The sequence below is a fragment of the Triturus cristatus genome, chromosome 3_1 (genome assembly GCF_964204655.1).
Source record: "Triturus cristatus chromosome 3_1, aTriCri1.1, whole genome shotgun sequence".
Taxonomy (NCBI): domain Eukaryota; kingdom Metazoa; phylum Chordata; class Amphibia; order Caudata; family Salamandridae; genus Triturus; species Triturus cristatus.
The window spans coordinates 286,635,690-286,652,095 of NC_140583.1; positions in this window are offsets into that span (position 1 = coordinate 286,635,690).

Below are 16,406 nucleotides of genomic sequence, written 5' to 3' on the forward strand. Positions count from 1 at the left end.
TACTGCGTAGATGTAGTTGACGCATGCGCAGTACAGTTTCCCGCTTTAGCAGCCATTTTAAGTCTCACCCGGGTTACTTGTTAGTAAAACACATAAGCAAGAGTCATTCTAGCTAAGATATGGAATGTGGTGTATTTTAGTTTACAAAAATACATAATTAGTACAAAGTTTCGAGTTATATGAGAGGATTGCATCCGAGCAAGTCTCTTTCATACGAGTCCTTGCTCCATCAGCGGCGAAAACTTGCTACTGAGTTTGATCATCAGTGGCGGCTCGCTGAGGGAGTGCTGCGGGTGGTGGGGTGGGGTGGCAGGGGACTCGGACATATGCCAGACAGAAGTAAAGTAAGGAATTAAATAAAGACAACTATTTACCTTGCGCTCGCTGCATCGCCAACTCAGCAATGCAGCGAGCGCAAGGTAAATAGTTTTATTTATTTCATTCCTTACTTTACTCCTGTCCGTTGTCTGTCCGAGTTCACTACCCCCAACCTGCCCCTCCCCCGCCCCACTCACCACCCCACAGCACTCCCTCTGCGAGCCGCCACTGTTGATTATGGGGTGAAAAGACTGCTTCCGATTAATTACATCCAGACCTAGTATTCAATATTGTACGGAATTCACCTTTTGCTTTATATGTGAGGGTCTGAGCCGACAGAGGGAGGGGGATGAGGGGGAGCTGATGTTTCATGTAATTGTACTAACTAGTTGAGACACAGTACATTGGCTTCCTGTTGTTACTGCACGTAATCTGAAATGCTATTATACATTTTTAAAAAACATAAAGTAGAGTCTGGTGAGTGAGATAGAAAAACTGAGTTAGCTGATCAGGAATCAAATGGCTTTTAAAAAAGGAGACCTTTCAGATCCTTTATAAACTCTGAAAGAGAATTGGTGTGTGCACCCAGAGGGAGTGAATTCTGGAATAAGGTAACATCCTCTAAAACAGATTGGTAGGTGAACTTGTGTGCTCTCTACGGAATGCTGGAGAATCCAGATTGAGGGACTCTGCACTGTCAAGAGACCCTTCACCTCCTGAGTGTTCAGCTTATCTTTCAGGTAGCAAGGGATGGTAATAACTACTATTACTACTCCTACTCCTACTAATAAAAATGATAATAATAATGTTTTCACAGCGTAGTTGTCTAGGTTTCGAAGCCCGATAGGGCTCAAAATTACTGGTATTGCTACAGTACAACAGTAGACATTTTATTGATCCCGAAGGGTGAAAGTCTGAGTGTGAATTGCCAGTGTCTGAACGTGTGAAACAGAGAATAAGGATTGCTCGCCTTTAAAGAAAGGGAGGTGATGCTCCATTGTAGTGCTTTTGAAACAGTTACATTAATTACCTCCTGGTAAGTGTACTCATGTTATCTACACTGAAACTGGAAAGATGAGTAGGCCTCACATGGATTTTAGCATGTGGTCAGTAAGATTGGGTGGTTTGAACTTCAGATTTTACGACAAACATGCTGGCATATAATGTTTAAGTACATTCTACGACAAGCAGGGCCCCTTAGAGGGGCCTAGGTCGCAGTGGAAAGGGAGAGGAATGCAGATTGGTAGGAGCACTAAGAGAAAAAACACAATATTTTGTAAAATACTCTATAATTTTTTAGGACTTTCAAAACAGAGTGAGAGATTGTGTGTGTGTTTTTGTCTGTGTGCATGTAAAAATTCCTATTGAAATCCGACAGGCACCTCACACTCTGACTGAAAGCACCGGTGCCCACCTATTTATCTGAAATTTTTTTTTTAGGGGTAACTCCCCATCACCCCTGCCCTCAATCCACGCCCCTGGTGGTCAGCAATCCTATCCCAGAATGAAACTTTAGCGCTCTTACATCAGCATGGTATCTTTCCAGATGTATCATATTCTGAGCTGTTGTATCATTTAACTAATGCTCTCTGCAGTGCCTAGTGGACTCCTTGCCACCCATCCTTCCTGAGGTCATCTAAGCTCTCCTACTGAGGGGATATCTGGCTACATCTGATAAAAATTGGACGAGGATAATTCATGTTTCATGAGAGAGGAAGATCTTCCAACATCTTCTCATTCTCCAGCAACTCCATTTTATCCAATGTTGTTTAATTAGACAAATGACAAACCAGTGATGAGTATTTTGGCCAAACTAGTCATGAGTGCCTACCTTGGAGGGGTATTGATTGGTAGACCTAGGTGCCGATCACGATCCGGTAAAAACCGGGTACGAACCGTCGGACGGAGCATATTCTCCGTCCGACGCGTACCCGGTCTTAAAAATATACAAACATGGAATTACGATTCGCATGGAAATACCATTTCCGTACGAATCGTACAAAACCCCGACCGATGAAAATAAACATACAAATGTGATCCGGGAAAGTGCCGACGTGACGTCGGGACGCACGCAGCCTGCCATTCACGAACCAGGAATTACGATTCGCACCGACGTCATCCCGCACGGTGAATATTTTCCGGCAGCCAAAAACTGCCGGGAAATCAGGACGACGCGAACAAGGAGTACCTGCACGCGACGGACAGACATGGATCCGAACCTACGTGTCATCCCGGCCCTCATAGCAGTCGACCTCCTCTACAGGTTCGGACGCAGACGCCGCAGAAAGTCAGAACAACACCCAGGGGCAAAGGGGGGGGGGCAGGGGCAGGACACAAAACCCCCACCCAAGTCACAAATCATACATGCCCTGGACATACCTGACCCCCAGGCCCTGGTCACTACGAGGGGGTGGGGGCGTGTCCAGCAAAGCCAGCGTCCGCCACAACGGAAGTGCTTGACGACGCGAACCGGCAACACAACAATACAGGTACGTCCCGTACCCACGCCTTAAGAGCGTGGGTACGAGTCGTACCACGCCCACACCTACGTCATCCCAACAATGGCGGGACGGCTGTACCCACGTGGCAAAGGCCTGGGTACGGCCCGCACAAGCATCACATAGCGTGGGGACGGATATGTACGGACCGTACCCCCACCCCCGTATGCATGGAGCGTACCCCCCACCCCAACAGTGTAAGTACGACCCATACCCTCACCCGCGGACGTATGGAGCGTACCCCCACCCCAATAGTGTAAGTACGACCCGTACCCACACCCGCGGACGTATGGAGCGTACCCCCCACCCCAACAGCGTAAGTATGACCCGTACCCTCACCCGCGTACGTATGGAGCGTACCCCCACCCCAACAGTGTAAGTACGACCCGTACCCTCACCCTCGTACGTATGGAGCGTACCCCCACCCCAACAGTGTAAGTACGACCCGTACCCTCACCCGCGTACGTATGGAGCGTACCCCCACCCCAACAGTGTAAGTACGACCCGTACCCTCACCCGTGTACATATGGAGCGTACCCCCACCCCAACAGTGTAAGTACGACCCGTACCCTCACCCGCGTACGTATGGAGCGTACCCCCACCCCAACAGTGTAAGTACGACCCGTACCCTCACCCGCGTACGTATGGAGCGTACCCCCACCCCAACAGTGTAAGTACGACCCGTACCCTCACCTGTGTACGTATGGAGCGTACCCCCACCCCAACAGTGTAAGTACGACCCGTACCCTCACCCGCATACGTATGGAGCATACCCCCACCCCAACAGTGTAAGTACGACCCGTACCCTCACCCGCGTACGTATGGAGCGTACCCCCACCCCAACAGTGTAAGTATGACCCGTACCCTCACCCGCAGACGTATGGAGCATACCCCCACCCCAACAGTGTAAGTACGATCCGTACCCTCACCCGCGTACGTATGGAGCGTACCCCCACCCCAACAGTGTAAGTACGACCCGTACCCTCACCCGCGGACGTATGGAGCGTACCCCCACCCCAACTGTGTAAGTACGACCCGTACCCTCACCCGCGGACGTATGGAGCGTACCCCCCACCCCAACAGTGTAAGTACGACCCGTACCCTCACCCGCGGACGTATGGAGCGTACCCCCCACCCCAACAGTGTAAGTACGACCCGTACCATCACCCGCGTACATATGGAGCGTACCCCCACCCCAACCGTGTGTGTACAGACCCTACCCCCACCTCGTATGCATGGAGCGAACCCACACCCGTGTATGTTCTAAGCGTACATATCCTGAAATAGGAGGGGTGGGTGCAGAGTCCTCCCAGCAGGGCCCAGAGACAGGAGGGGTGGGTGTAGAGTCCTCCCAGCAGTGCCCAGACACAGGAGGGGTGGGTGCAGAGTCCCCCCAGCAGTGCCCAGATGCAGGAGGGGTTGGTGCCTATCACTTCCAGCAGAGCCCAGAGACAGGAGGGGTGGGTGTAGAGTCCTCCCAGCAGTGCCCAGACGCAGGAGGGGTGGGTGCAGAGTCCTCCCAGCAGTGCCCAGAGACAGGAGGGGTGGGTGCAGAGTCCTCCCAGCAGTGCCCAGAGACAGGAGGGGTGGGTGCAGAGTCCTCCCAGCAGTGCCCAGACACAGGAGGGGTGTGTGCAGAGTCCTCCCAGCAGTGCCCAGAGACAGGAGGGGTGGGTGCAGAGTCCTCCCAGCAGTGCCCAGACACAGGAGGGGTGTGTGCAGAGTCCTCCCAGCAGTGCCCAGACACAGGAGGGGTGGGTGTAGAGTTCCCCCAGCAGTGCCCAGAGACAGGAGGGGTGGGTGCAGAGTCCTCCCAGCAGTGCCCAGAGACAGGAGGGGTGGGTGCAGAGTCCTCCCAGCAGTGCCCAGTCACAGGAGGGGTGTGTGCAGAGTCCTCCCAGCAGTTCCCAGAGACAGGAGGGGTGTGTGCCTATCACTCCCAGCAGTGCCCAGAGACAGGAGGGGTGGGTGTAGAGTCCTCCCAGCAGTGCCCAGACACAGGAGGGGTGGGTGCAGAGTCCCCCCAGCAGTGCCCAGTCACAGGAGGGGTGTGTGCAGAGTCCTCCCAGCAGTGCCCAGACACAGGAGGGGTGTGTGCAGAGTCCTCCCAGCAGTGCCCAGACACAGGAGGGGTGGGTGTAGAGTTCCCCCAGCAGTGCCCAGAGACAGGAGGGGTGGGTGCAGAGTCCTCCCAGCAGTGCCCAGAGACAGGAGGGGTGGGTGCAGAGTCCTCCCAGCAGTGCCCAGTCACAGGAGGGGTGTGTGCAGAGTCCTCCCAGCAGTTCCCAGAGACAGGAGGGGTGTGTGCCTATCACTCCCAGCAGTGCCCAGAGACAGGAGGGGTGGGTGTAGAGTCCTCCCAGCCGTGCCCAGACACAGGAGGGGTGGGTGCAGAGTCCCCCCAGCAGTGCCCAGTCACAGGAGGGGTGTGTGCAGAGTCCTCCCAGCAGTGCCCAGACACAGGAGGGGTGTGTGCAGAGTCCTCCCAGCAGTGCCCAGACACAGGAGGGGTGGGTGCAGAGTCCTCCCAGCAGTGCCCAGAGACAGGAGGGGTGGGTGCTGAGTCCTCCCAGCAGTGCCCAGTCACAGGAGGGGTGTGTGCAGAGTCCTCCCAGCAGTGCCCAGACGCAGGAGGGGTGGGTGCAGAGTCCCCCCAGCAGTGCCCAGACGCAGGAGGGGTGGATGCCTATCACTTCCAGCAGTGCCCAGACACAGGAGGGTTGGTTGCAGAGTCCTCCCAGCAGTGCCCAGACACAGGAGGGGTGGGTGCCTATCACTTCCAGCAGTGCCCAGACACAGGAGGGGTGTGTGCAGAGTCCTCCCAGCAGTGCCCAGACACAGGAGGGGTGAGTGCAGAGTCCTCCCAGCAGTGCCCAGACACAGGAGGGGTGGGTGCAGAGTCCTCCCAGCAGTGCCCAGAGACAGGAGGGGTGGGTGCTTAGTCCTCCCAGCAGTGCCCAGTCACAGGAGGGGTGTGTGCAGAGTCCTCCCAGCAGTGCCCAGACGCAGGAGGGGTGGGTGCAAAGTCCCCCCAGCAGTGCCCAGACGCAGGAGGGGTGGGTGCCTATCACTTCCAGCAGTGCCCAGACACAGGAAGGTTGGTTGCAGAGTCCTCCCAGCAGTGCCCAGACACAGGAGGGGTGGGTGCCTATCACTTCCAGCAGTGCCCAGACGCAGGAGGGGTGGGTGCATAGGCCCCCAGCAGTGCCCATGGAAAAAAAAAGGGTGGAGTACCCACAGGTCCAATTGCCACAATTGTTAGTCAGGTGCACAAAGACCCTGCAGTACATGTAACACATGTGTGCGAGGCTGGGAGTACACACATGCATACAGCCTAAAAGGGAACATGTCCACATGAAGTCATGTCAACAGACTACATACACAAGTACAGTGATCACCAAGGATGCCACGAATGATGCAGGTGGAGACATCGCTCTGCATGCATGGCCAAAGTTGAAGGGGTCCGTCACACACCCAGCTAATATAGACACAGCTCAGCGCAACATATTGGGAACACCCTGCAGGGAAGATGTCAGGGTACACAGAGGAAGGAACACACCTTGGGACAATTTCACCATGCAGTAACTGCTTACATGAACAGAGAAACTTAGCTAACACCTTGTGATGGCACACAGATACCAGGGTACCCCCTATGACCAGCACACTACTACTTTTCCCACACACCCAACACATGATCACCACCCAAAATCATGTAGCAGCCCCACCAACAGCAATAGCACAAAAGCAGTAGTGTTCTAAGGAAAAAAAAGGCTTTATTCAGCATTTTCTAATAAAGTGTGTGTGGATAAAGTTCAATATTTACAAAGCCCATAGGGCAGTCCATGAGTCACAGCTGGATGGGGGACACAGTGGGACGCGTGTCCCCTAGCTTGCCTGCACAGTCAGACTCCTTCGTCTTCCAGAGCGGGGAGGGCATCATGTGGGGGGGGAGAACCAGGCACCGCAGGGACATGAGGGCGAAGGGTAGGCGTCGTGGGTGCAGGGATGGAGGACTCCACCACAGGGGGTGGGGCAGGGCCAAAGGCGGAGGCCATGATGTCGCTGCACACCTTAGCAAGGTCCTCCAGCGACTCCCCTGCACCCGAAGGACCCACAGGCCCCAAGGAGGGGGGGGGGCGGAGGGATGGGTCGCAGTGCCACTGGGGGAGGGTGTGGACAGGAGGGGGCGACTCAACCACCCTGACCGGGGACTCCCTTGACCGCTTGCGGGGTGGTGTCACAGTGGGGCTCAGGGACGGAGCGGCCATGAAGGAGTCTTTGCCGGATATGTGGCCAGGAGAGCTGAGGGGAGGGGATTTGGAGGGAGTGGATTTGGTGGAATGCGGACTCCCACTCTGGCTGCGTGACTTACGTTTGCCCCCCGACCCAGTGGGTGTGCCTACTTCACCCTGTGTGTGCGTGCCAGGAGGTGTGCGTATGACCTTCCCTGCTGGAGTGGTGCCTGTGTCTGTTGTGGTGGGTGCATGCTGACGTCTGGGTGTACGTGGGACAGGCATGGGAGTGAGAAGTGTGGATGGGTCAGGGGTAGGGGGTTGGACGTAGCGCTGCAGGAGACCCACTGCTGCAGTCAGTGTCGAGTCAATGGACCTCAGCAAGTTGCGTTGGTCAGCCTGCGATGAAAAAATGCCCTCCAAGTATGCCTCCATGTTGTTCAGCACTTGGCTGTGGCCATTGAAGGACATTAAGCATCGCAGCCTGACCAACCTGCAACTGCCGCTGGATGTCCACAGACTCGGCATTGGCGGCAGCAGTGGAGACAGGGGCAGGGGGTGCGGTGCCTGGCAGGAAGGAGACATGTGGTGACTGGGCACGCTGGGAAGGGACACGAGCAAGTGGGAGGCGGCTGATGGCAATGGAGGGGGCGGGGTGAGATGTAGTGCCGCTGTCAGCTGCTGGTGCAGCCTCCGCCCACTCGGAGAGATCATCCTCGGACCCGTCAGCTTCATATTCTGTCGTGCCAGTGGACAGGTCCTCGGCCTCACTCTCCTCCGCCTCAGTTCCACTCAATGTGCCAGCCACGATGTCAACGCTGGCACTGGTGCTCGGTCCCTCCCCTCCGTCTGTGCTCATGTCTCCCTCCGTGTCCCCCGACGATGCTGTGGGCAAGGTGAACAGACAGCAATTAATCTCACACCTGTATACATATGTCACATGAGTCCAATCTACATAGGTTACAGTGCATAGCCTGAAAAGAAAGATCAGTAACATCTACAAAACAAGGTACAGATGTAGGGCATGCAACACACAGTTGGTTGACCCACCATGCCACTGAAAATCCATGGAGAGCATGACACAATAGCAAATGACATGAAATGGAGTTTGACATAGGAGCCAGGCACTGGGGACAATCCAGCACTGCATCTGCACCACACCGCGTTGCCGAAAATAGGGATGAGCAGGGACCATATCCATGAACTTGAGGCACATGCTGCATAGGTAATACTGAAAACATGCCCAACATGACTGGCTCACTGCACCTTGAGTGTATGTCCAGACAAACATCACACACTGGCCAGACCTAGCAAGGAGATTTCAGGTTTTGACATGTAGGCTTTGCCCGCACCAACCACCCCCTACATGAGACAATTTGTTGAGACACAGGTGGCACTTACATCTCTTAGTCTGGGTGAAATACACAGGGGCTGCATAAATGGAAGATTGGACGCCAAATACCCAAGGTGCGCCTGTCCAAATAATCATGTACAAATGGTCATCATCAGATGATTGTAACAAGACACACAGGCACTGGCCACCGTGAGTATGAACAAGGAAAATCAGGTCAGGCTGTACAGTGGACACTTGTACTACATCTTACGTCAATATACATGGTGCCAGGGGACAATGGCACAGAGCACAACTTATGCTGTAGACACTGAGAGTGTCCACGTTTTGTGATGACACACATGACACCTAGGAAAATATGCCCCAGGGGACAGTAGTGGCCACACAACTCCATGGTCCTGAATGGGAATGACTGCAACACACGCCAACATCCCTGCACTATGCGTATCGCACACTCATGCACATCATGTCACAGGCCACAACATAGGACATGCGTGCTGTAAGGCATGACACTTGAGAGACTAACTCCCATGTCTGGACTCAGCATCAGTGCCAACTGACATGGAACCCACATGTACTGAACTGGACAGGGCACAGACAAGGTCCCAAAACCTGTTACACACCACCCCCACACATGATGCTACAGGCATAGTTCACGTGGAGAAAGCGCCAGCCTACATTACCTTGTGAAGGAGTGACTACACACAGACCAGGGAACACATTGCAAGGAGGGGAAGGGAGGCAGGAGAGCACCGCTATACTGTGGGTAACTGGATCTGCCCAGCACCTTTAAACCCTGGCAGTGTATCCATGCAACTGTGCACTTACAAATGCTGGTGACACACAACAAACACACATGTACCTACCCCCTTCCTGCTGCTGCTTCTCCTGTAAGCGCCTGTCCAAGTCTGGAAATACCACCGCCAGCACACGCTTGTGGATGTGGGTCAGACGGCGGCATCCGCGGTTCTTATGGGTCTCAGGTGAGTCCCCCAGCAGGACCCGTGCGATCCTCCGCGTCCAGCACCGGATATCCTGCCAGCGTTTCCTCACCTGGGCCAGGCGCCGCTTGCGACCCTCCGTCCTCCTCACGGCACTGACGGCGTTCATCCATATCTGCTTCTTGGCAGAGGCACCTACCTGTGAGGAAGAACAAGTGACACTAAATCAATACACCGGGCACATGTCACAGAGAGACATATTAGAACAAATATGCTGTATACAACAAGGCATAGTATGCATCCAACGCATTGCACCTTTGTCATAGGGACATGATCCTCTGGGGAAGGGCTAAAGCAGTACGTGCCATTGAAAGTACACAGGTGGAATGAGGGCAACGACACAATCAATGATCCAGGCTCACACTGTGCATCACAAGCTACACCAGGATAATGTACAGCACCTCTAAGCAGTCACATGCCACAGGCCACTGACGCTACCGCAGCAGAGTACACAGACACACACAGGCACAGGACATTCACCTGCCATTGCCAAATGCTGCGACAAACCTCACTCTGCACATGTGCCACTAGACGGGGGGTGCTCACAGGTGTGGGGCTGGCTCCGCACATCAGACACACAGCACTGCTTCCTGCTCACATCACATGGGCAGGGTATATCCATCCCTCATGCAGCCCGGGTGCCACACTCCACATATGCACCCACCCACATGACAGGGGACTTACACACACACCGATGTCCAGGGTACGAACACATCATGTGGACACTCTCAGCACAGGTACACAGAACTAACACACATCTGTGGGTACAGTCACCTGTCACACTGGGCTGACCACATAATAAAATGAGGACTGTAGAGGCTACATTCCCAGGAGGACAAGACTGGCAGAATGTGGCATGCACCATGCAGTGATTGTCACAGTAAACACAATGCAAGTGAGGACGGCAGACATGCACCACAGCATGCACTGGCTGGGAGACATCAGGCATTCCCCCCCCTGGGACCTCCCCTACAGTACATAGCATGTGTGCCACACCTGGACACAATGCCAGAAGTCACAGTCACAAACAAGGGACACAGTCTGTGCTAGTAGACTCTGCACTCACCTGATACCCTGGTCGCCCATACAGCAGGGGGTACTGTGGGAGGATCACATCCAGCAAAGCCAGGTTCTCCTCCAGGGTGAAAGGCTGTGACCTCTCCACAGACCTTGACATGGTTCCAGGGAATCAGTAGCAGCAGCTGGGTCGTCGAATCCAAAGATGTGCAGGCAAGTGCTCCCTCATGGGACCTGGCTGCCTTATATCTGCCTTGCTGGCCTGTTTCATGCACAGTACAGAGTGATTGGTCACTCACATTTGCATCCTATGTTTCCTCCAATCCCTTCAAACCTAGCACAGTCAGTGGGTTCTTATTGTGTTTTTTTCTTGAGCATGATGTCAACTCCAGAACCACATTGCAACAAAGTAGATTTATTCAAACTGACTTCTGCTAAACACCTGCTGAAAAAAATTCAAACTTTAAACTTGGTCTCCATGACAACCAGCATGCATGTAGGCCTTTATACTTGTCCCTCATGTGTCCCCTATGTAATTTGGAGTTTCACACACAGGTACGGTGCGTACCGGGGCCCTAGGGCACCACAAATGCATAGCAACGGCCCGTACAGGCGTGTGTACGGTCCGTCTCACTATGGGTGTTCTCGCTTATGCGTACTCATAGTGATAGTGAGCGTACGCACGCGTGTACGGTCCGTACCACTATGAGTACGCATACGCGAGAACACCCATATTGATAGTGAGCGTACAGGCATGTGTACGGTCCGTATCACTATGGGTGTTCTCGCGTATGCGTACTCATAGTGATAGTGAGCGTACGCACGCGTGTACGGTCCGTACCACTACGAGTACGCATACGCGAGAACACCCATAGTGATAGTGAGCGTACAGGCGTGTGTACGGTCCGTCTCACTATGGGTGTTCTCGCGTATGCGTACTCATAGTGATAGTGAGCGTACGCACGCATGTACGGTCTGTACCACTATGAGTACGCATACGCGAGAACACCCATAGTGATAGTGAGCGTACAGGCGTGTGTACGGTTCGTATCACTATGGGTGTTCTCGCGTATGTGTACCCATAGTGGTACGGACCGTACACAAGTGCGTACGCTCACTATCACTATGGGTGTTCTCGCGTATGTGTACCCATAGTGGTACGGAGTGTACACGCCTGTACGCTCACTATCACTATGGGTGTTCACGCGTATGTGTACCCATAGTGGTACGGACCGTACATACGCCTGTACGCTCACTTTCACTATGGGTGTTCTCGCGCATGTGTACCCATGGTGAAACGGGTGGTACACACGTGCGTACGCTCACTTTCACTATGGGTGTTCACGCGTATGTGTACCCATAGTGGTACGGACCGTACACGCGTGCGTACGCTCACTTTCACTATGGGTACACATACGGCAGCACTCCCATAGTGATAGGGAACGTACACAGGCCCTCTGAGCGAATGTACGGTGCCTTTCACACATCACAGTGGTGACAGGCAGCACACCGGAAGGAATAGGTTTGACATACTTGTCCATGGATGGACATCAAGGCATTGTCTGGGCAGTACTACATGTGTGGGGCACAGGTGTGAAAGGCTGTGATGTGGCACATTACTCCTGAGTCGAGAAGGCACCAGATGTATGATGAGATGTGTACAGATGTCATGTGTGATGGTGCAATGTGTGCCAGGCATGCCCTTAACTCCTTTGACATGTGTGCATGTGGTACTGCACACTTGGGATGAGCGTCACTGGCATGGCACAGTCAACAACACACGCAAGTGTCCCCTGATGCCCGCTACAGGGGTTACCACACCAGACATGTCACTACCCACGGTGCACGATGTGACTATGTCATGTATGTGTGGGGTGTCCCCATTAGCTTGATGTTGGTGCTCCCTCAAATGCATCAGCTGTTGCAGCAACCAACATGTGTCTGTGTGTAGATGGACATGGCACACTGTTACGCACACCAGGCCACATGTGGTATCGGATGTGAGGTGCATATGTATGCATGGGACACGGAGTAGCGTAACAAGGACATGTCTGCATCCTCTCTATGAATGTGTGGTGAGTCATTACTTGTACACCTTATTGGCAAGGTGTGTGGGCTGTCCTAGTGTAATGTCATGTGACCTGTGGCTCTAGTGTTCCGCTACCAGTCTCTGAATTCGACAGCCTACTTCTGCTGATGTGTTGATGTATGTCACTCCTGTGTTGCGTCTGGCTGTTCACTTACACTGGGACACAGCTAATCCCATGCCATGGCATGTGGAGGTTTACAATCTCCGTGTGTAGCTGGGTCTTGGTAGGAGTGTCACCTGGCAGCCATACGTGTCCAGGGCATGTGGCACATACCTGACTCCGTATGTCGCATATGTGTATTGACAGATTAACATGTGCTCAGCACCAAAAAATTGTTGTTGTAGTGCAGTCACTCTTCCTTGTCACTTCCAAATTACTGCAGAGCGCCGCCTCTTCCCCGAGCAATTCCGGACTTGGCTGACATGCGGGAGAATGACTGTATCCGGTGCTACCGCTTCCCCCAACCGTTGATTGAGGAGTTGACGGCGAGGCTGGCACCACACCTGCAACCGCTGCACAGGTATCCTACGGCACTGACATCCAAGCTGAAGGTAATGGCAGCCCTACATTTTCTTGCCACGGGTACCTTTCAAAATACCATAGCTCATGTTGGTGGCATGTCCCAGAGCATGTTCTGCCGTGTGCTGCATGATTTCTTAGAGGCCATGTTGCTTCACCTGGATGAGTTCATCCATTTCCCAACCCCTGAAATGTTGACTGGGGTCAAGCGTGGATTCTATGCCCTGGGAGGGATGCCCCATGTCATTGGGTCCATAGATGGGACACATGTGGCTTTGGTACCACCACAGGCACAGGAGGTAGCGTACAGGAATCGCAAGCACTACCACTCCATCAATGCCCTTGTGGTGTGTCTGTCCAACATGGTGATTTCACATGTCTGTGCTCGTTTTCCAGGATCAGCACACGATGCCTACATCATGAGGCGTAGCAGGGTGCCTGAGATGATGACGCAGCTGCGCAACGAACGAGCATGTGTTGTTGGTGGGTACACTCTGTCTGTCCTGTATTTTGCGTAGACTTCCAGCACGGCCGCTTCTCCTGTCCTACTTATGTGCATGTGCTTTCCATGTAGGGGACGCTGGCTATCCCAACATGCCATGGCTGATCACACCTCTCCGCAACCCCATCACGCCGGCCCAGCTCCGCTACAACACCGCCCATGGCTGGACAAGGCGAGTGATAGAGAGGACATTTGGCCTCCTGAAGAGCCGATTCAGGTGCCTCCACAAGACCGGCGGAGCCCTCCCATATGCCCCGGCGAAGGTCTGCAAAATCTTCATGGTGTGCTGCATGCTGCACAAAATGGCAGTTGAGAAAGCTGTGCCACTCATCCTGGATCAAGATGATCAGGACCATCCACCCGTGGAGGACCAAGGTCTTGGCAATGGGGCTAGTGATGTGGAGGATGTGGTTCCGCAAGAGGACATCCGGAGTCGGCTCATACGTGACTTCTTTGCTTAGTGGTGAGTACCAGTGTCTGTGTGTGCACGCATTGGTCCCCGTGTGGCATGTGTTGCCATGTGTGTGTCCATCTGCATGTATGGCACGTGAGTCAGAGGTGTGTGTGTATGTGTCACTGGAGTGATGGTGCCAGTGATGAGTGTATTTCCCCAGTCAGAATTGTGACCTAGCATGTTGTCATCCTTACATGTGTCGAGTACATGCACATGCAAGTGGCTGTGCTTTTTGTGGCTGACTTCTTGTGTGTCTCTCATCCCTAGGTACTTGTGCATGCCGTCTGCTGGTTGCATTGTTGTGGCACTGCTATTCCTCATGGACACGTCATCGTGTGCTGACTCAGCGTTACACGCACGGACAAGTTTGGAAGTCTCCTTAGGGTAAGGGATGCATCAGGGGTGTATTGGGTGTGGCAGTTGTTTACGATGTGTGCACACTGCCCCTGTCGATCTTTGGTTCCTCTGCAGACATGTCGCATCACCACGGGACACATGACATGCAGCTGGGTACACCTGAATAGATGGTCAGACTTGTTGACAGTCATCAGTGATGGGATTGTGGATTGTGATGATGGCATCAATGTGTGTTACACTGCCCTCGGACACATACGGTTTGCATTGGCTTGACATGGTGTGGGACTTCCACATCAGCGGATCAATGGTGTATGGCAGCCTCTCCGTGAGCAGCAGGGGGTGTTTAGCTGTTAGCCGACACTTGTGTGCCAGTTCCATGGCTATCACGCATTTGTGCTGCAGAAGGGGGGTTCCAGTGTTGGACCCACATGTTACTCCACATGACCCGTTCATGTGTACTCCAAGTTGCCTCTGCAATCCCCAATACATGACTAATAAAGGTGTCCCTATGCCTCAAAGGTGCCTCTTCTCAGTCAATGCTGGTGTGTTGCCACGGTGCATCCGGCATGTCTGGCATGGTTTTCCGTGATAGTGGCTATGTGTCTATGTGTAGAGTAGCAAGATGCAAGCTGTTTGTGTGGGATTAGACTCTGTATTGTGCATGTAGTCCATGACTGTGTGGGTATTGTGACATGTGCCATCCCCATGCATCCAACGTTGGCCAGGCCACCATTCTCTGCATCCACCTGACTCAAGCTTGCAGGACATGGTTCTGCCACCTGTCCACACATACCTGGGTGCCCCACAGGACACTCCACATGATCCCTGACCTCTGCGCATGGCTGTCGCTGTACTCAATATGTCTGTCGGCACGGTTGTGCGGCCACCCCCTCAGCTGGTTGGGCCCATCACGGGTGTGTATGGTGCTCCATGTCTGTCTTGCCTAATACAATGTGACCCATGTGTGTCCTGTGCCAGACTCAGGCCCCAGGGTGTGGATGGTTGACGTCAAATGAGAACTCAGGCATGGTTAGACTTTACAAGACACATGTAAGGTAATAATGCAATATGTAGGCATCTTCTCTTTATGTTGTAACTTTTTATTTTGGTTGGGGTACGGGGGGGGGGTATGACATGAGGGGCTTTCCAGGTGTGTGGAATCCAAAGTTCACTAGGGGAGTTGGTGTCCTTGCCATTTGAAATCCTCAGAGTCCATGCCACAGTCTTTGTCAACATTGGTCAGACAGTGACCAGCAAGTCCATGTGGCATAGAATGTCTTTTGCTGCTGTGCCGCTGTTGGTCCAGTGGGCCAGGTGCCAGGCCAGGTGTCCTGGGAGATGGTGCAGTTGCGCCGACCCTCACGGTCTTTTCCGTGGACGACCCGCCCTCCTGCGGGGACCCTCAGAAGCAGGCCATGACGATGTTTGGGATGCTCCGTTGGATGTCTCCTCCTCCTCCTCCTGATCCCTCCCTGTGGGTGGTGATGTTCTACGCCTGATGGCACAGGGAGGGTTGCCCATGTTGTCGGCTATCCGACAGAGTGTACTGTGAATTCCCCTGAACACCGTCACGAGCTCAGCCTGTCTTTCCTCCATCCGCCCTTGGTGTCGCAGTAGACAGGCATGTTGCTCCGCATGTTGCTGGGCCTGCTGGGTCTTGATCTCCTCGAGGATGGACACAACCTGGGCCATGCCCGTGGTGTCCTGCCGGTATGTGTCCAGGATGTTTCGGACATGGGAATATACCGGTTCCCCAGCCAACAGGTCAGGCTCGCGCCTCCGCCGTCCTCCACTCCCACCACCCCTGCCCACTTGCACCTGGCCTGCCCTTGTGGGCACATCGGGTCTCCGGGACCCCTGAGGGGTGGCATTGGCGTTGTCGCCTGCCTCCTCCTGGGTGTCCGGTACACCGTGTCCCTCCTGGCCAGCCTGGCTGCATTGTGGTGGTGGGGCAGGGATCCTGGGTGTCTCCTGGGATGTGGCAGGAGTGGGGGTGGTGGTTGGCCCAGTTATACCTGACGCAGGTGCTGCAGGTGGTTGGACACCAGAGGGGCCAGGTTGGTCGGG